The following is a 20,776-nucleotide window of genomic DNA, read 5'->3' as shown; positions in this document are numbered from 1 at the left end:
ACCATAATTTGCTTCTGTTCAGAATTCTGTACTGACAAAAGCATTATCTTTTTCCCCTTCCAAGGTTACCCTTCTTCTTTGTTCCTTTATACATTTTCCAGGAGATCTGCACAAAAGCATAAACTTCCACGTTAGACAAGTGAATAAGGACACAAACGTGGAACAATGCATACGTTGTTTGAAGAGGTCTTCTCATCCAAGCATCCTTCACGCTCACAGCCTCATACATGGCCACAATTTTAGTCTCACAGAATGCATTTTGTATTCTACTCCATAAACATATACATCCTTCTATAAGAAGAAACCAGGCCAAACTGAGAATGTTATTAAAGTTACAAGTAATAATACACTGGTAAAGTCCTCCACATGCTCAGCCCCACGCTTCCCCTCACATGGTGTCTTAGCTCATTCAGGCTGGCACACCAAAATACCACAGGCTGGGTGGCTCATGAACAGCGGATATTTACTTCTCACAGTTCTGGAGGCTGGAAGTCTGAAATCAGGAAGCCAGCATGGCTGGGTGAGGGCCCTCTTCCAAGTTGTAGACTTGTTTCATCCTCAAATGGCAGAGAGGCTAGGGAGCTCTGTGGGGCTCTTTAGAAGGACACTAACCTCATTCATCAGGGCTCTGCCCTCATGACCTGATGACCTCTCAAATGGCTCGCTTCTTAATACCAGTATATTGGTTATTGGGATTTCAACACATGAATTTGGGGGCAGACACAAACATTCAGCCCACAGCACGTGGTCATCAGAGCCTGGGGTCCTATCTCCCTTTTATAGGCATGGACACTGAAGCTGGGGGTGATAGTGTGACTTCCTTGACGTTTCTGCTCCATAAAGTGACTAAATCAAAATTCAAACCCAAGTTCAGAGGCCTTTTCTATACGCTATACTGTAGAGTAATACATTACTGGAAAACTAAAAAAAAAAAAAAAAAAAAGCCTTTTCACAGAAAAGAAAAAGACCAGGAATATATGTAAGAAGATAAAGAATGGATAGATGTGTGAGAAAAGAGACAACAGAGGCATTTACTCTTACATTGGACAACTAAGAAAAGCAGCTAGCAACTGCTAACATTTCTAGAAACTTCTACAGAACACAATGGAAAAACCACATAATTTTCTATCATGTTATGCACCAGCAGTAGAACAAGTATCTAAGACAGGATTTCCTCACAACTTCGCATGTATTTTCACCTCTTAATGTTCTAAATGTGTTATTGTGGGCTGTATGTCCTTTATTCAACATAGGCTACTGCAATAAATTCTTGTTTATCAAAAATACATCTAGAAAAAATTTATATCTAGGACAGTCAGTGCTAGATAATTGAATCTGCAGACTGCGTGAGACTACTAAACAAAGCAACAGCTGGTTTATTTCAGACTCTGCACATCTTGAAAGCTCTAGATTAGGGTTTGGCAAACTTTTTCTGTAAAAGGTCTGTAAAAGATAGTAAATACTTTTGGCCTGTGGGCCATATGGTCTCTGTGGCAACTTCTCAACTCTGCCCTGGTGTGAGCAGCAGTAGACAATGTACAGACAAATGACATGGATATGTTTCAATAAAACTTTATTTATAAAATCAGATTTTGCTCCAAGACAGTAGTTTCCCAATTCCTGTTGTAAAGCATAGCAACCACCCAGAAGAATAAAATGGATTTATGCTCTTATCTATTCTCAGTGTAGGACTGACATCCTGAGCCAATGTCTGTTCTTCCATTTGGTACACAATTTTTTAAAACTGGGCTATTTTCTTGCTTACAACCTATAACAAAATTCAAGCAGGTATTTCAAATCAAGGATTCTAACTTAGGCTAGTACAGTGAAGGCCAAAAGCCTTCAGAACACAGCCCAAGGACTGAAACAACAGAGCAGTCTGGACCCACTAGTTTAGGGGCAAAACACTTTCTCCCTGAACACTTTACCATCTTAAGCATTTCGATATTAAATGACTCAATACCACTGAGGATGTTGACTTTGAATCAACAAAGGAAAGATTCCATTTAATCCCTTTAACACAGAAAAAACACGGAGACACATAAGATCTATTTGGAGAGACCCGTGAGCACTGGCTAGAAGAAATTTTAGAACTAACTGAAGAAATTGTAGCTGTCTAGAATAAATACTTTATGAAATAATCAATTCCCCAGATAAAAATAATAGACAAACATATATAAAGCACTTACTATGCATTATTCATCATTCCAAGTGTTTCCAGTCCAGTTCAGTTCAGTTCAGTCGCTCAGTCGTGTCTAGCTCTTTGCGACCCTATGAATCGCAGCACGCCAGGCCTCCCTGTCCATCACCAACTCCCGGAATTCACTCAGACTCACGTCCATCGAGTCAGTGATGCCATCCAGCCATCTCATCCTCGGTCGTCCTCTTCTCCTCCTGCCCACAATCCCTCCCAGCATCAGAGTCTTTTCCAATGAGTCAACTCTTCTCATGAGGTGGCCAAAGTACTGGAGTTTCAGCTTTAGCATCATTCCTTCCAAAGAAATCCCAGGGCTGATCTCCTTCAGAATGGACTGGTTGGATCTCCTTGCAGTCCAAGGGACTCTCAAGAGTCTTCTCCAACACCACACTTCAAAAGCATCAATTCTTCGGCGCTCAGCTTTCTTCACAGTCCAACTCTCACATCCATACATGACCACAGGAAAAACCATAGCCTTGACTAGATGGACCTTAGTCGGCAAAGTAATGTCTCTGCTTTTGAATATGCCATCTAGGTTGGGCATAACTTTCCTTCCAAGGAGTAAGTGTCTTTTAATTTCATGGCTGCAGTCACCATCTGCAGTGATTTTGGAGCCCAAAAAAATAAAGTCTGACTCTATTTCCACTGTTTCCCCATCTATTTGCCATGAAGTGATGGAACCGGATGCCATGATCTTCATTTTCTGAATGTTGAGCTTACCTATATTAATTTACCTAAAGTACACAGCAATCTAACCAGGTAGGTACCATTATAATCCCATTTTTCAGACAATGAATTGAGGTACAGGGAGACTGAATAACTTGCTCAGAGTAACACAGCCACTTAGAATAGAATCTGGCCCCAGGCACCATTTCTTCAGTTGCTAAGAAATGCCCAGCCATTACCTTTTGACTGTATGTAGGCTGCCTTATTTCAAAGACCATGAACGCGATTCAACATGTGCAAAATCTTTACTAAATAGAACGTAATCTTTAGAATTTAACAGTTGAGAAATGTCATTGTTTTTCAATGCCTGAGGGTAACGACTATAAGTGTTTATTATTTTTGTTCAGATCCACCAAAATGAAAAGATTGCTTGTATGTTAGATTGAAGATATTTTATTCTTTTTCAGTGTTGCCTTTAAAATTGATTTTGGAATGTGCCAGGAAAATAAACAAGTAAATGGAGTTGTGGGAAAATTATTTTTAGGCACTCTTATTTCAATCAGATAAATATGAGGATATGAAATAAGTTAGTCTTTCAATTTCTTAGGTCAGGACATGAAAATTATATGTTTACTTGCTGTCTTTATTTCTTAAATAGCTTAATTGTAAATTTGGCTTATATTGGAAGAAAGCAATTTGGTTGTCAAAATAACTGAGGTTACTACTGACTTATCACCCAACAAAAATATTTGATCCTAATATATCCAGAGTAAAGGACTAAAATGGTTTATGATGTTTATTAAGAGAAAATTAAAAGTTTGTGGGGAGATTTCTTTTAAATAGCAATGATCTAAAAAATATTTTTGGTTACTGAGTAGGCATCTGTGTTCTTTTTCATTTGTGATATAAATATTTTTGCTAATCTCCAAAAGTTCAAAGTAGAGAGAAATCTCTGCAGCATCTAGAAAATAGAGAGGCTGCAAACCAAGTTTATATTAATTCCATCATTTGCACAACTCCAGGCAAGAAAAACAGTTGTCCAAAAGCTATACATTCTCTTCATAAGCAGTTTTCCTCAATAATAAGCTAGCATTCCCTGCAAAATTTACACAACACTCAAGGAACAGGAAAAGAGTAGAGAAGGCTTGAACAGTTTATATTTGCTGCCCATTTTTCATTTTCTTCCTACCCTTCTCTAAAAATACAAAGTAAGACATTCAAACAATTGATACAGAAGAGGAAGAGATAGGTGGAAAGAGAAAAGCATCCCATTATCACTTTCTTCACTACTGGACATAAATATTAAATCAATGGTAACTCCTATAATCATAATTTTCAGTTATATATTAATAGTCTTGGAAAACTGTTACCATATGGGACTAAGATTGGAAAAGTTCTTAATTTTTTCTAGGTGATAAAGATTATAATTTTTTAATTTAACTTATACATAGTGGCTAAACTCAAAGCTTAGATTCTACATAGACATATTAGATAACAGAAGGAAGAGGATAGGAGACAAGAGGAGAGGAAATGAGAAGAGAGGAGAGGGGACAGGAAGAGAGGGAAAGGCAAGAGAAGGGAGGGGAGGAGAAGAAGAGAAAACAAAGATGAGAAAAGAACAAAACATATGACATAAATCGGTAAGTTGATCACCAAACCAACTTTCTATTTTTCCCAGAGACAAGTAAGATTCATGCCCCAGCCTCCTTTCTATTAAGCGGGGCCTTTACATAACCAAACTCTGGTGTAAAAAATGTGAGCAGTCCTCTATGTATTTTTCCCTCTGTCAAAGCACAAGCACTTGGAAACTGGAAATAATTAGGTGATGAGAAGTGTCATAAGAAAACCACCTGAATGAGGGAAATTCACCCATCAGGAATATTCATTTTGGTAAATGGGTATAACCACTATGGAAAACAGAATGGAAGTACCTCAAAAAATTAAAAATAGAAGCACCATATGATCCATAAAACCCACTTCTGGATATACATCTGAAGGAAATGAAATCATTATCTCAAAGAGAGATCTGCACCATAGCGGCACTATTCATAATAGCCTAGAAACAACGTAAGTGTCCAACCGTGGATGGATGGATTTTAAAAAGTGATACACACACACACACACAGTAGAATATTCAGTTCAGTTCAGTTCAGTCACTCAGTCGTGTCCGACTCTTTGCGACCCCATGAATCGCAGCACGCCAGGCCTCCCTGTCCATCACCAACTCCCGGAGTTCACTCAGACTCATGTCCATTGAGTCAGTGATGCCATCCAGCCATTTCATCCTCTGTCATCCCCTTCTCCTCCTGCCCCCAATCCCTCCCAGCATTAGAGTCTTTTCCAATGAGTCAGCTCTTCGCATGAGGTGGCCAAAGTACTGGAGTTTCAGCTTTAGCATCATTCCTTCCAAGAAACACCCAGGACTGATCTCCTTTAGGATGGACTGGCTGGATCTCCTTGCAGTCCAAGGGACTCTCAACAGTCTTCTCCAACACCACATTTCAAAAGCATCAATTCTTTGGCGCTCAGCTTTCTTCACAGTCCAACTCTCACATCCATACATGACCACTGGAAAAACCATAGCCTTGACTAGACGGACCTTAGCCGGCAAAGTAATGTCTCTGCTTTTGAATATGCTATCTAGGTTGGTCATAGCTTTCCTTCCAAGGAGTAAGTGTCTTTTAATTTCATGGCTGCAATCACCATCTGCAGTGATTTTGGAGTAGAACATTACTCAGCCATAAAAAAGAAGGAAAATCCTGCCATTTGCAATAATATGTTTATAACTTGGCACTGTACTAAGTAAAATAAGTCAGGTACAGGAAGGCAAATATTGTGTAACTTAATTTATGTGTGGAATCCTAAAAAGTTTATAGAAAGAGATAGTAGTAGTTGCCAGGGACTGGGGAGTGGGAATAAGAGGGAAATATTAGTCAGAGAATCCAAACTTCCAGTTATGATATGAAAAAGTTTAGGGATCTAACATACAGCACAGAAATAATAGTTAATAATACTGTATTATATACTTGAATTTTGCCAAGAAAGTATGTTTTATATATTCTCACCAAAAAAAGAAAAATGGCAACTAGGTGATGTGATGCAAATGTTGACTAACACTGGTGGCAATTATTTTGCAATACAGTAGTCCCCCCTTATCCTTGAGGGATATGTTCAAAGACCTCCCGGGGATGCTTGAAACCATAGATAGTAACAAACCCTCTACCTATTACTTCTACCTATACACACTTATTTATAATGAAGTTTATCTGAATTGCCAGCATCACTACTTGACCTTTGAAGCCATTATTAAGTAAAATAAAGGTTACTTGAACACAAACACTATGACCATTACAGCTGATTTGTTAATCATCTACCAAGTGACTAACCAATAGGATATGCTGGGGAAAGTGATAATTCACATCCAGGGTTGACATGCAGCAGAATGGCATTTCACCACACTGCTCAGAATGGCATGTAATTTAAAATTTATAAATAGTTTATTTCTGGAATTCTCCATTTAATATTTTGGTACCTCAATTGATCTCAGGTAACTGAAAGTACAGTCAAACTTTGGACAAGAGAGGACTACTATATGAAAATGTATCAAATCTACTCATTGTATACCTTAAACATACACAATGTAATATGTCAATTGTATCTCAATAAAGTTGGGGGCAGGAGTTAAAAACAGTCTCTCATTGAAATTTTAAATTACTGAAAAGTGTCTTATCCAGTCATTAAAGGTAGAAGAAAGTCATGACAATGGTTCCAGATGGCAGTTTTCAACATGTCCTACAATCATCTCAGTAGATGCAGAAAATTTTTTTATAAAATTTAGCATCCATCAATGATAAAATCTCTCTAGAAAGTGCTTATAGAGGGGACATACTACAACATAATAAATTGCCATCTATGATAAGCTCATAAATACCACCATCCTCAACAGTGAAGAGCTGAAAGCATTCCCTCTAAGACAGGAACAAAACAAGGGTGCCCACTCTCAGCACTTTAATTCAACATAGTATTGGAAGTCCTAGCCACAGAAATAAGAAGGGAAAAAAGAAATCTAAATTGGAAATAAAGAAGTACAACATGTCACTATGGCATAACATTATACACAGAAAATCCTAAAGATGCCATCAAAAAACTAGTAAAGCACTAAAGTTTATCAATGAATTTAATAAAATTATAGATTAAAAATTAATACGCAAAAATATGTTACATTTCAATACACCAACGAAGAACTAACTATCAGAAAGAGAAATTAGGGAAGCAATCCCATTTACCATCACATCAAAAAGAATGAAATACCTATGAAAAAACCTACCAAAGGTATCAAAAGACTATACTTGGAAAACTATAAGATACTGATGAAATAAGTTGCAGACAACACAAACAGATGGAAATATATACCATGTTCATAGCTTGGAAGAATTAATATTATTAAAGTGACTATACTACCCAAGGCGAACTGCAGATTCAGTGCAAACCCTATGAAAATACCGAGGGCATTTTTCACAGAACTAGAACAATAACTTTAAAATCTGTATGTAAAAACAGAAGATCTCAAACAGCCAAAACAACCTTGAGAAAGAACACAGCTGGAAAAATCATGCTCCTTGACTTCAGACTATACTATAAAGCTACAATAATAAAAAAAAATTTTTTTAAGTATTTTTTAAGTATGGTACTGGCACAAAAGGGCTTCCCAGATGGTTCAGTGGTAAAGAATCTGCCTGCCAGTGCTAGAGTTGCAGGAGACACAGATTTGATCCCTGGGTTGGGAAGATCCCCTGGAGAAGGAAATGGTAACCCACTCTAGTATTCTTGCTGGGATAATCTCATGCCCAGAAGGGCCTGGCAGGCTACAGTTCATGGGTCACAAAGAGTTAGACATGACTGAGCATGCAAACAGGCACTGATATAAAAACAGACACATAGATCAATGAAACAAAATAGAGCGCCTGGAGATACATCCACGCACTCTTGGTCAATTAATATATGACAAAAGAGGCAAGAACATACGATGGAAAGAAGACAGTCTCTTCAACAATGGCGCTGGAAAAATTAACAGATACACGTAAAACAATGAGATTAGAACATTCTTTCACACCATACACAAAGATAAACTCAAAATGGTTTAAAGAGCTAAATGCAAGACCTGAAATCTTAAAACACCCAGAAAGGAACATAGAACACTCTTTGACATAAATCATGGCAAGAGCTTTTTAAATCTGTCTCGTAAAGCAAAAGAAATAAAAGCAAAATTAAACAAATGGGACCTAATTAAACTTAGAAGCTTTTACACTGCAAGGGAAACCATCTACAATATGAAAGACAACTAATGGAATGGGAGAAATATTTGCAAATAATGTGACCAACAAGCAGTTAATATGCAAAACATATAAACAGTTCATACAACTCAGTATCAAGGAAACAAAGCACCCAATCAAAAATGGACAAAGGAGCTGAACTGACATTTTTCCAAAGAAGACATACAGATGGCTAACAGGCACATAAAAAGATGCCCAACATCATTAACTATCAGAGAAATGCAAATCAAAATCACAATGAGATATCACCTCCCACTTGTCAATATGGCTATCACCAATAAGACCACAAATAAAAAATGTCATTAAGGATTTGGAGAAAAAGGAATCCTTGTACACTGTGGATGGGAATGTAAGTTGGTATAGCTGCTACAGAAAACAGTACTGAGGTTTCTCCAAAAAATAAAAACAGAACTGAGCTATTTCAAATCCTAAAATGTGATGCTGTTAAAGTGCTACACTCAATATGCCAGCAAATCTGGAAAACTCAGCAGTGGCCACAGGACTGGAAAAGGTCAGTTTTCATCCCAATCCCAAAGAAAGGCAATGCCAAAGAATGTTCAAACTACTGCACAATTACACTCATCTCACACATTAGCAAAGTAATGCTCAAAATTCTCCAAACTAGGCTTCAACAGTATGTGAACTGAGAACTTCCAGATGTTCAAGCTAGATTTACAAAAGGCAGAGGAACCAGAGATCAAATTGCCAACATCCATCAGATCATAGATAAAGCGAGAGAATTCCAGAAAAACATCTACTTCTGCTGTATTGACTATGCCAAAGCCTTTGACTGTGTGGATCACAACAAACTGTGGAAAATTCTTAAAGAGATAGGAATACCAGACAACCTTACCTGCCTCCTGAGAAACCTATATGCAGGTCAGGAAGCAACAGTTAGAACTGGACATGGAACAACAGACTGGTTCCAAATCGGGAAAGGAGTACGTCAAGGCTGTATATTGTTATCCTGCTTATTTAATTTGTATGCAGAGTACATCATGAGAAATGCTGGACTGGATGAAGCACAAGCTGGAATCAAGAATGCCAGGAAAGATACCAATAACCTCAGATATGCAGATGACACCACCCTTATGGCAGAAAGCGAAGAGGAACTAAAGAGCCTCTTGATGAAAGTGAAGGAGGAGAGTGAAGAGGCTGGTTTAAAACTCAACATTCAAAAGACTAAGATCATGGCATGCAGTCCCATCACTTCATGGCAAGCAGATGGGGAAACAATGGAAACAGTGACAAACTTCATTTGCTTGGGCTCCAAAATTGCTGCAGATGGTGACTGCAGCCATGAAATTAAAAGATGCTTGCTCCTTGGAAGAAAAGCTATGACCAACCTAGATAGCATATTAAAAAGCAGAGACATTATTTTACCAACAAAGTTCATCTAGTCAAAGCTATGGTTTTTCCAGTAGTTATGTATGGATGTGAGAGTTGGACCACAAAGAAGGCTGAGCACCAAAGAACTGGGTGCTTTTGAACTGTGGTGTTGGGGGATACTCTTGAGTGTCCCTTGGACTGCAAGGAGAACAAATCAGCCAATCCTAAAGGAAATCAATATTCATTAGAAGGACTGATGCTGAAGCTCCAGCACTTTGGCCACCTCATGTGAAGAACTGACTCATTAAGAAAAGACCCTGATGCTAGAAAGATTGAGGGTAGGAGGGAAAGGAGACTACGGAGGATGAGATGGTTGGATACATCACCAACTCAATGGACGTGAATTTGAGCAAGCTCCAGGAATTGGTGATGGACAGGGTAGCCTGGTGTGCTGCAGTCCGTGGGGTCACAAAGAGTCTGACTTGACTGAGCGACTGAACTGAACTGAAAAACCAAACTACCATATGATCCAGCAATTTCACTCCTGGCCTGGGTGTATGTATCCAAAATTAACCAAAAACATTAATTCAAAAAGATACACGGCACCACAATGTTCAGAGTAGCACTATCTACAATAGCTAAGATGTAGAAGCAACCTAAGTGTTCATCAACAGATGAATAAAGATGTGGTGTGTGTATACACACACACACACACACACACACACACACAGGAATACTACCTAGCCATAAATGAAATTTTGCCATTTGCAACAACTTGGACAGGCCTGGAGAGTATTATGCTGTGATATGTCAGACATAATGTTGTTATTACATATATGTGAAATCTAAAAGATAAAATTAACTAGTGAATATTAACAAAACAGAAACAGACTCACAGGTATACAGAACAAACTAGTGGTTAGCAGCAGGAGAGGGAAGGAGGGAATGGCAAGATAGGGATAAGGGATTAAGAGGTACAAACTACTATGTATAAAATAAATAAGCCACATGGATAATATTATACAGTGCAGGAACTACAGTCAAATTTTATAATGACTATAAATGGTGGATAATCTTTAAAAATTGTGAATCACTAAATTGTACACCTGAGACATACTGCACATCAACTATACCTCAATAAAAAAATAAATTAGAAAACTTTTTTAATTTTAAAAACTATACTAAAAATTAAATTCTTTCATTTCCAGAAGGTTCTCTCATAATTGCTGGGTGAAGTATGCAGGATCAAGGTAGGAGAAAGTTCATTTCATTTTTTATTTGTTTTACTTTTTGTGCATCCTGTATAGTTTCATCTAAAAAAAAAAACAGTGGTAGAACTGTTTCAGACTCACCAATAGTACTATTAGGAAATAATTAAACTCTTTAACAACAGCGCACTCAAGCAGCTGAAATGTAGGACACACCCATGGCCAATAATCCAAAAAGTGTCATGACCTTTCAAAATAGAACCAGTTAAAAATCTGAGATTCAAAACTGTTGACTGAACTTTCTAAATTGTTCAGAAACTCATCTTGACCATTCACTTTATTCCTGGTATGAAAAGCCCACAGAATAAGCATCACCTTAACGTATATGATTATTTTGTTAGTTAAATTTAATAAAGAGAGAAAACACAATAATAAAAAGTTCAAGAACATCTGTCAATCTAAATTTTCTAAGTCACTCTTTCTTCTGAGGAAACTATGCCCTCTAAAAACAGTTCTAAATGCAGACTGTGAGGGAATGCTTATCTGAATATTAGCTTTGCGCTGTATCTAAGCGGAAGGAAAGTCACAGTACCAGCTTAATCCACCCTGTTGGAGGGAAGTAGACGTAGCTAAGAAAGCTAATCAAACTTCAGGTGAACAGTGAAGGGACTCAGCCACACATGCCACAACACTGTTAATCGGCTATACCCCAATACAAAATAAAAAGTTTAAAGTTACAAACAAGAAAAATAAAGAATTACCTTTATTTTTTAAAAAGAGAAAGCTAATCAATAAGAAATTTGTAGATCCCATTAGCAGTCATGCCTCATACATTCTTCCCCCAATGCCTTATAACCATTCATCTATTTTCTGTCTCTATGGATTTGCCTATTCTGCACATTTTATATAAATGGAATTATATAATTTAAAGGAAATGTATGTGATATTTTCCATTCAAAAGCAGAGACATTACTTTTCCGACTAAGGTCCGTCTAGTCAAGGCTATGGTTTTTCCAGTGGTCATGTATGGATGTGAGAGTTGGACTGTGAAGAAGGCTGAGCGCCAAAGAATTGATGCTTTTGAATTGTGGTGCTGGAGAAGACTCTTGAGAGTCCCTTGGACTGCAAGGAGATCCAACCAGTCCATTCTGAAGGAGATCAGCCCTGGGATTTCTTTGGAAGGAATGATGCTAAAGCTGAAACTCTAGTACTTTGTCCACCTCATGCGAAGAGTTGACTCACTGGAAAAGACTCTGATGCTGGGAGGGATTGGGGGCAGGAGGAGAAGAGGATGACCGAGGATGAGATGGCTGGATGGCATCACTGACTCGATGGACGTGAGTCTGAGTGAACTCCGGGAGATGGTGATAAAGAGGGAGGCCTGGCGTGCTGTGATTCATGGGGTCGCAAAGAGTTGGACACGACTGAGCGACTGAACTGAACTGAAACCTTTTATTAATATCCTGATAATACATAAGTAACATTTACAAGGCAGTTGGAAGTTTACTAAATACATTTTCATATACAATATCACTTTCTTATTGTTACAGTAGCCCAGACGGTAAAGCGTCTGCCTGCAATGCAGGAGACCCAGGTTCGATTCCTAGGTCGGGAAGATCCCCTGGAAAAGGAAATAGCAATCCACTCTAGCACTCATGCCTGGAAAATCCCATGGATAGAAGAGCCTGATAGGCTACAGTCCTGGGGGTCGCAAAGAGTCGGACACGACTGAGCGACTTCACTTCACTTCACGGTTATTTTTATACTCAAGTAACAGACAAATAAGGACTGAGGCTCTGAAAACCTTTGTAATTTTTCAAGATCAAACACTGAAGACTGCTTTTGCTCTAAAAAGTATTTATTCAATTCTGGGGATATACTTTTAGAAGTAAAAGAAGCTAATCAGTGCTATGAAGTTTTATAATAATAATGTCATTATCTTAGCCCAAAGAACTAAAATATTCTTTAATCAGCACTTTCTCATCATGCTGCTGATATTTACCAATACAGTAAAACACCAGGATATATACCATTTTTTTCCATTTTACAGACATAGAGACTGAGGCTTAAAAAAATTTAAAAGACTTGAGCATGATCTCACTAACTCCAAGATCAATTTACTAAGTCATTTTGCTTCCTGAAATTGGAGGGATACAATTTTGACTTGTGACTAGTATAACAGAAAATTATATCATCTGCATATATTTTATAATTAAAGTGAAAAAATTGATTTTTTAATTAAATGAAAGTTCCTCCTCTTCCAAGGGGTAGAGTCAAGCTCCACAAACAAAGAGAATCAGACAAATCTAAAGCATTTAACTCTGGGCTGGGGGAGGGAGAGGAGGTTTTTTGTTTTGCTCTACTCTTTAAAAGAAGCTCCAGGTGGGACAGCAAGTCTTTTGAAAACGCCAACTAAGGATAATTAAATTCTTCAGTAAGAGTAAGCAAAAAGAGTAGTTCTATATATAACACTGGAAAAAAATATCTTAGAGAAGAGCAAATCTTTCCAAAAGTGAAATTCACCAAATGAAACCCTGGAAAATGTAATTCAATCAAGAAATATTACTTAAGCCAATTTGCATTCATGAGTGCTTTGCAAGTTTATGATGTAATACATTCCTTGTTGGATATATCTTTGTCAAATCCATCTGTCTATAGCGGATATACATAGTTTTACAGAACCTTATCTGCCAAAGAACTTCCACAGTCAGACAAAAATGGCGACTGGAAATAAAGTGCAGAGGGAAAAGAGACCAGATCCTGCTATTCGGAAAATGTTTCCTTTCTGCACAACATCTTGCTCACAGATACCTATCCCTGGACACTTGGTACTCCTCTACTCTTTTCTTAAAGTCCTGCCCTTTCATGTAAAACAGATGTGAATCCAGAGAACTGAAGAGGTAAAAGTCCTAAAGGAAGCTCCAATGCAAGATGTCAATACTCCCAACAGAATTTCCCTGAGCCATGTTCTAAACATCTTCTGAACTGCATGCTGCTGCTGCTGCTGCTAAGTCGCTTCAGTCGTGTCCGACTCTGTGCGACCCCATAGACGGCAGCCCGCCAGGCTCCCCCGTCCCTGGTATTCTCCGGGCAAGAACACTGGAGTGGGCTGCCATTTCCTTCTCCAATGCATGAAAGTGAAAAGTGAAAGTGAAGTCGCTCAGTCGTGTCCGACTCTTAGCGACCCCATGGACTGCCACCTACCAGGCTCCTCCGTCCATGGGATTTTCCAGGCAAGAGTACTGGAGTGGGGTGCCATTGCCTTCTCCGTCTGAACTGCATGAGCAGCTGATTAATATCCCATAGCTGAGCATAGGTCATTTGTATTTGATTCATCTCAATCAGAGGTCAAGTTAATACTATAAAGCAGGCAGGCATGAAGAGGTGGGAGGGAATGTGATAGCGACACCAAGACAGCCATACTGACACTACGCTGAGAAAAGGAGCCAGCTTAAAGGTCAGAAACCAGTTCAGAGAAAGCCGCTTCCACTCTCCCCACTTCTTATTCTACATGGGCCCCAAACCACCTGCAGGGGTGAGGTTACTGTCCTTCAGCAGATGCACTCCTTTCTTCCACTGATACAGTCAGTTAAGACATAAAATAATGACTGTCGACTCTTACTATTAGTGTCTACAGCCATGGAAACTAAATAAAGGAACTTATCACACTATCACAATTAGAAGCTCATACTGTTTCTTCACAGTAAGCATGTTTCCAAAAGAATGTATTAGAATTACATGTTTTAAAACTATTTTACATATACTCGGCTAATACAGAAAAGAATTTATGTTATTTTTCTCTCCTTTATTAACCTCATTTGTTGCTGTGACCCAAAAGGGGTCATATTTTAGAAGGCAAAAATATTTTAACAACAAAATTTTGCATTTCCAAATTGAATGAAACATAAAATTTTGTAAACACATAACTATTATTTCTTTCCTACTGAACAAATCATGTCAGTCATTTAAACCAAAAATAAACTGCTCTTAGGTATAAAAATAATATTTTTATAGGAATTGGCAAGTAAATATTCTAGCTATTAGAAATTTATGCTGGCCACAGAAACCCGTAAATTTAAAAACTGTTCCGATTATTTATGCTTGAGGCTTATGTACAGCACAAAAACATAGATTTGTATCTCTCAGTCTAAAGATGAAAATTTAGACGAAAAGCAAACTGGAAAACAACCCAAAATTGTAAGAAATTACCTAACTTTGTGCCATATTGAGAAAGATATAAAAACTATGTGGAAGAAAAATTATTTATTTCTAATGATTAACTTCATAGACAAAAGTCTGATTTTCTTATTTTTAATGACAGGAGAAATCAATAATGTTTTAAAAGTAAAACATGAACTGCTTACCCTCACCGGTCTATATTCAGTATTAACTCTATCCTGCAGTGTATGCTATAGAAGGTAACAAAATGCTGATGTTTTTAGGTCCTCCTCTCAATCTGCTCTGGCTTTATCTTCAACCTGGTTGCCAATAGAAGTCACCCCCAGCAATTATACAAACCTAACAATGGCTTCCGTGGGATAATGTGATCTGCTCTGACCACACATTCCAATCCACATACTTTCTTCTGTCACTGTTGTTTCTGTGTGTTTAATATGCTTCTTAAAGGCTTTAAACACACACACACACAAGCTAGGGAGTTCTCATTCAGCTCCCCCCATATAAACAGAACCACTGAGGAGCATTTTTATACATGTAAAAATATTCTAGTTATCCACAGAATATGTCTTGGTACAGCTTCAGATGACAGTAAAGAAAAGCTTTGCTGCCATTTCACACTTCTCCTCTTTCTGCGCTCTGAGTGTTGTGTACCTGTGTCCCAAAAAGACTGCCTGTCATTACTGCTCCCTCCCAGCTGTGGACCATGTGGGTGGGAAGTCTTGAAACTTGCCGGACTCAAGGGCTCTCAGCCATGGCTTTGACACCAACAATCTGTTTTAACCTGCTCGTATTGGACCTTTCTCACTTTCCAGACCCCTTAACACAAACCTGGCTAGCAAATGCACTGAAGAGCCTCCTTCAAAATATAGCTTGACTCTGATTCGTGGCAAAAAAAAAAAAAAAAGAGCTGGAATAATCCTGCCAGGTCTTAGAAGCTTTACGATTAATTGCATTGAACTTGATACACAGAAAACAGCACCTTGAAAATGAATCATTTGCTACTTCAGTATTTTCTAATTACCATCACTCCCTCTCGGGGCGTGTAATTAATTTACGGAGTCTAAAAAAAAAAACAGTCAGGATTACTCACACAGTCTTGAAGATGCAATGTCAGCTATTTAGGACAGAAACATCCAAGGCCGTGTTAGAACTCAATTACGACTACATATGCGTTAAAGCAGGAACTGGCAGGCCTCTGGACTACAGCAACTATAGGACTTGGGCTTCTCGTACGCTGGGCTATAATTTATGAAACTGAGCCCCAGATCCAGCCAATCACTTAGCTCCTCATAACAAGTCTGACTGGCTCTGGAAAGCTGAAAGGGCTGCGCTACAACAACAAAGATGAGATATTCCACATAACACTCAGCTTATCTGGAATCACTTTCCCTTGCAAGGCCAGAAAAAAATCATAGCTTTACTGCCCAAGGGAAGCACAACAAAGGACTGGGAAATGCGACTTCACCTGGAGCAAGATCTGTTATGCTTCGGCAAGACCAACCTCGCCGGCCTTAAAGGACCCAGAGTACCCCTGGGACACAGAGGGCAACCACAGCAGCAAAAACCCAAAGGTAATTTTCATCTTTCTTTTTATTTTTAGTGGGAGTAATGCTGAGTCAAACTAATATGCATTAAGTCACTCCGGCAACTAGGTCCGCTTTGATCTCATTTTACCTTTTTCTAATCTCATCTACTGTAGGATCATTTGTTATTGAGTATGAGTCCAGGGAGGCTTAATGTACCTGAAATAAATTTTAAACCAAAATGATCATTCGTGGAGGAAGAGAGATCATTTTCCAGAACGGTTTGAGAGCTATCTTTTCAGATGGACAGCCTATTCACCCACCCACAGAAACAAGAATAAAGGCAGCTCAGGCAGGGAAGAGGGAAAAGGGGTTTCATGAGTACAATTAAATGCTTTTAGTGTCTTAAAAGGAATAACTGTGCTCAAACAGTAAATTAGGAAGATGGGTTATTATACTGGCCCACAATATAGCTATATAGCTATACATGGCTATATAACATGTACCAGAATGTACCTTGGTGGGATTGTTGGGGCAGAAAATGATGTAAGAGCCACTTGGCACAGCCCCCCATGGCCTAGGTGTCTGTTTTCTTTGCAATATTTTCCTTATTTCCCATCACATTTTGAAGTATTAGTAATACCAACTACTTGTTACACCAAACTTTCAAATTATAGTTATTAATGCATCTGTGGCAAACATTTTTAAGTCATAAGAGGTGACTAAAAAAAAAAAATTTTTAACGGAATTAACATACACCCTTAGATATGTGACATACTTTACCTAATGACAAATCCTTCCAAATCCTCAACAAATGATGTGTTTCTTCAGCAAATTTTGTAGCAAGTGTAACATTAGCGACCAAAAAATCATTGTAAAAACTTTTAAATAACAAGATCAATCATTATGCTTTCAAAGTGACAGCAGAATCTCCACAATATAAACTTGTGTCAGTTTTATATACTCCCAAAGGAAGAAGCCAGGAAAGGAAACTTGCTTTGTTTAGTGATGAAATATAAGGAACAGGAACAGAAAAGACATTTATGCACTTTTTGTTTGCTCTAAATGGTTGACTGAATTTAACTTGAGATTTGACACCAAGAAGAAAAACAGAAACACAGGGAATAGAAAAAGTAATCCATTCGTAATCCCCCCAAGATCTGTTCTTTGTATTGTCCAACTTGTGACTAACCAGGGAGGACTATTTCACTACATTTAAATATTTTTTACTTAATTAAACCTTTGTTTACTTGACAGTGCTGCTGCTCATGAGACTGTGTGAGAACTGAAACTTCTGAGGGAAGCCAGGTTGTTAAAACTGTGGTTCCCTTTACTCAACAATAACAAGGATGATCTAGTCTGAAAGGGAAAGCACGCCCTTAAGGTAATGTTGGCATTGAATCGTCACACCCAGAATTTTGTCATTGAATCCTCAACACCCAAAGTTCCCTGTTTCTCATTCCCCAAATAAAATTATGTTAAGATCTCTTCAAATTCCAATGTTCAAATCATTTTTCAACACACAAGACCAAGCATACTCTAAACTAAGGCATTTAGATTATTTCACATGATAGTTGCCCAGAAATTTCCAATAGGAAAACTTTACCTTTGACAACTTTGAAGATAACCATCTCCCCACTCAAAACAATGGCCAGCAACCAACTAGCAAGTCCTTGAGTCAGAAGCTTTCATGGCTTCTGGACATTCTCTGTGTCAACATAAAGCTCAGTTGCAGACAGACCCCTGGCACCCTGACCCTTACAAACACTAAAGGTTTTGTTTGCTTCAGCTTCAAGCTGTTCATCTGTTAGCAAGCAATGTTCAACCAAAAACACATTCATGATGAGAGCTTTCTAAAAGACAGCATGGCCTTCCCTCCGATCATCATAATAATCATGATAGCCTGAGACATGTTACTGCTACTTGGCAATTGGTGAGGGTAGATATTTAGTACCTGGAGTGGTCACATAGCAGGGAAAACCTCACACTGGAAGGAAGGAAGTGATGTCTCACTACAGTCCAACTTAAGCCAATTATATCATTCACATTTTATTTCAATGCCCTATTTAAAACAATGCAATGAAGGAGGAAACTTGAAAATACATGCCGATACTCTAATCTTCTCCTAAAGTTGTTAGTGCAGCAGACATCATTTCCAATCCAGCCGGGCTTGTGCTAGCAAGCTCTAGCTGGAGAGACTACATCCATCATCACCATCAATTAATAGCTGTTGGCTGTCGCACCTGGCACCAAGAGGGTTCATGGTACACAAAGGTCATTCAGACAGCTAAATTCTGTTCTTAATTCATTTCCTGGATCTCCATCTCACAGACAAGAATTTAGATGATCCCAATTAAAGAAAAGTACTCAGCAATGCAAACCTTTTATCTGAACCAACAGCCATCAGCCCATCTTAACTATCAGAGCAACTCCGGTTGACTGAAAGGTGTCCCTAGATCCGGGCCAAGAACAGTTTTTAGCCCCACAAGCTAATCTGCCTTGCCCTGCAGTTTACATGGCCAAAGGAGCTGCTCATGAGAAAACTCTTAAGAAACATTCGGATCCACTAAGTTACTGTGTCAGACCTGCTGAGGTTGGCAAGAGGTTAACTGTGCTCCAGGTGAAAGGGATAAATAGACCCATTATTTTCACCAGGTTGGACTCCACCTAAAGAAACCCTAGATCTTGGACCAGATTGCTGGTGGGGGGCAACTGCTGACAGTTCAAACGTCAACTCTTGGAGCCAGTGTCTGTGGTGTTAACAGAAAGACAAGCAGTTACTTAGAAATACATCAGCTAGAAGGCCTGCTCACCTTGACAAAGCAAAAAAAAAAATTTTTTTTTCTCATTTAAATAAAAAGGCATGGTTACAAGAGCTATGAATCTGTGCTCACTGCAGGGATTAAGCTTATATTCTTGGTTTAGTTAACAGAACACATCATCTGGGCACATAGACCTCATAATCAAACTTGTTCTTGGCATGTGGGGGGAAATTTTTGTGGCTGCTTTTTAATTATCTATCTGAGAACATGAATGTTTGGAAACCTACTAACAATGCATGTGACAAGATTCTAAACCATTATTACACATAAAATTAACCCAAATCAACAAACTTTTGTGCTCATATATAGTCAAAACTCCTTCTTGGTAATGAGATGTCAACAATCATACAAGAGTACATACACAAAACATACAATTACTTACATTTTGCAAGAGAAAAGTTTGAAGGGTTGCATTCTTCATATTTGATGCCAAAACCACCTCTTCAAGCAATGTGTAAGCATTATATTAATAGCATGGAGGTTGACACTCTGAGTTAGACTGCCTCAGTTCAAATCCCAGTTCTGATTCTTATCTGTGGACTTCAGGCAGGCTACTTAAGAGATCTGTGCCTCAATTTCCCCATATGTAAAATGGGGCACTCATAGTAACTACCTCCTGAGGCTGGTGTGAAGATTAAATGGGCAAAGAACTGAACTTAGAACTGAGCCTATTACATAATAAACATTCATTAAGAGAAAACTGTCATTCATATCATAATTAAGTTCATTGCAATAAATGTACACAAGATCCAAAATGGAGTTGAATTGCTGAACTGTCAAATATAGTAACATATATCTATTAACATCATATATCTCATTTTGGGAAATATTTATGTAAGGTTTTGTCTTAAGGCCTCCGAGATAAGAGCTCAAGGAGGTGGGTCTGTTCACTGCCAGTCTTCTATCTGGTTATCACTTGACATTTTCAACCCTGCTCTGCATTTATTGTGTCGCCCAATGGCACTAACCTAGGAAATTACACAGAAAGGGTAACTGTAGTAGACATGATTCACATGATAGTTGGTCCAAAGTTCAGCCTAGTTTAAAGATTCCTGCAGGAAGGCAAAAAAATAATGGAAGCCATTCATTTCAGTCATGGTACCCTAATCAAAAAAGAGTTGAAGGAGGGGAAAAAAAGAGCTCCGATGATTATCCAAAGACAGGAATCCTGTCTAGAATTCATGCTGACTTCTCAGCATAGATATGAGAGAACACTGAAGCTAATTATCTCCTCTCCTCCCAGGAGAGGGGATTTCTCAGTTTAGGAGATTATTAACTGGAACTGCAGCTTGCTTACTGAGGAAGTACAGAGAAAAAGAGTCTGCTTGGTAAGGGAACAGCCGCCCTAGGGACGGACAATGGCCTGCTGCACTCTTTCATTCCCACATTCCTTCATTCATTCTTAAGGGGTCTCACCCTTAACCTCCTTCCCCACCCACACAAACCCCCGACAGACACGTCTTGCTGCTCACAGGGCCTCAGGGACCCTGTATACTCTCACTGCTGTGCTTCCCAGGAT

The 20,776-nt window shown here is 38.5% G+C and overlaps 1 protein-coding gene and 1 long non-coding RNA gene across 3 annotated transcripts in view; one reads left to right on the top strand and one right to left on the bottom strand.

Moving 5' to 3' along the window:
- PDE4D (phosphodiesterase 4D) overlaps nt 1-16,141 on the bottom strand; it is a 1,583,646-nt gene extending 1,567,505 nt beyond the window's left edge. Inside the window, exon 1 of one of the 2 annotated variants that reach the window (XM_069556482.1) lies at nt 16,003-16,141. The gene's annotated coding sequence lies outside the window, so the exon portion shown is untranslated. The remainder of the gene's footprint in view (nt 1-16,002) is intronic. The other variant, XM_069556479.1, reaches the window with a different exon arrangement.
- On the top strand, nt 15,582-17,929 carry LOC138421975 (uncharacterized). Its single transcript, XR_011249694.1, has 2 exons — nt 15,582-16,483; nt 17,693-17,929. It is a non-coding gene; the product is annotated as an uncharacterized lncRNA (long non-coding RNA).
- Nucleotides 17,930-20,776: the final 2,847 nt, after the last annotated feature.

The sequence above is a fragment of the Ovis canadensis genome, chromosome 16, assembly GCF_042477335.2.
Source record: "Ovis canadensis isolate MfBH-ARS-UI-01 breed Bighorn chromosome 16, ARS-UI_OviCan_v2, whole genome shotgun sequence".
In the NCBI taxonomy this organism is placed as follows: Eukaryota; Metazoa; Chordata; class Mammalia; order Artiodactyla; family Bovidae; genus Ovis; species Ovis canadensis.
This window is presented reverse-complemented; position numbering and strand designations above follow the sequence as displayed.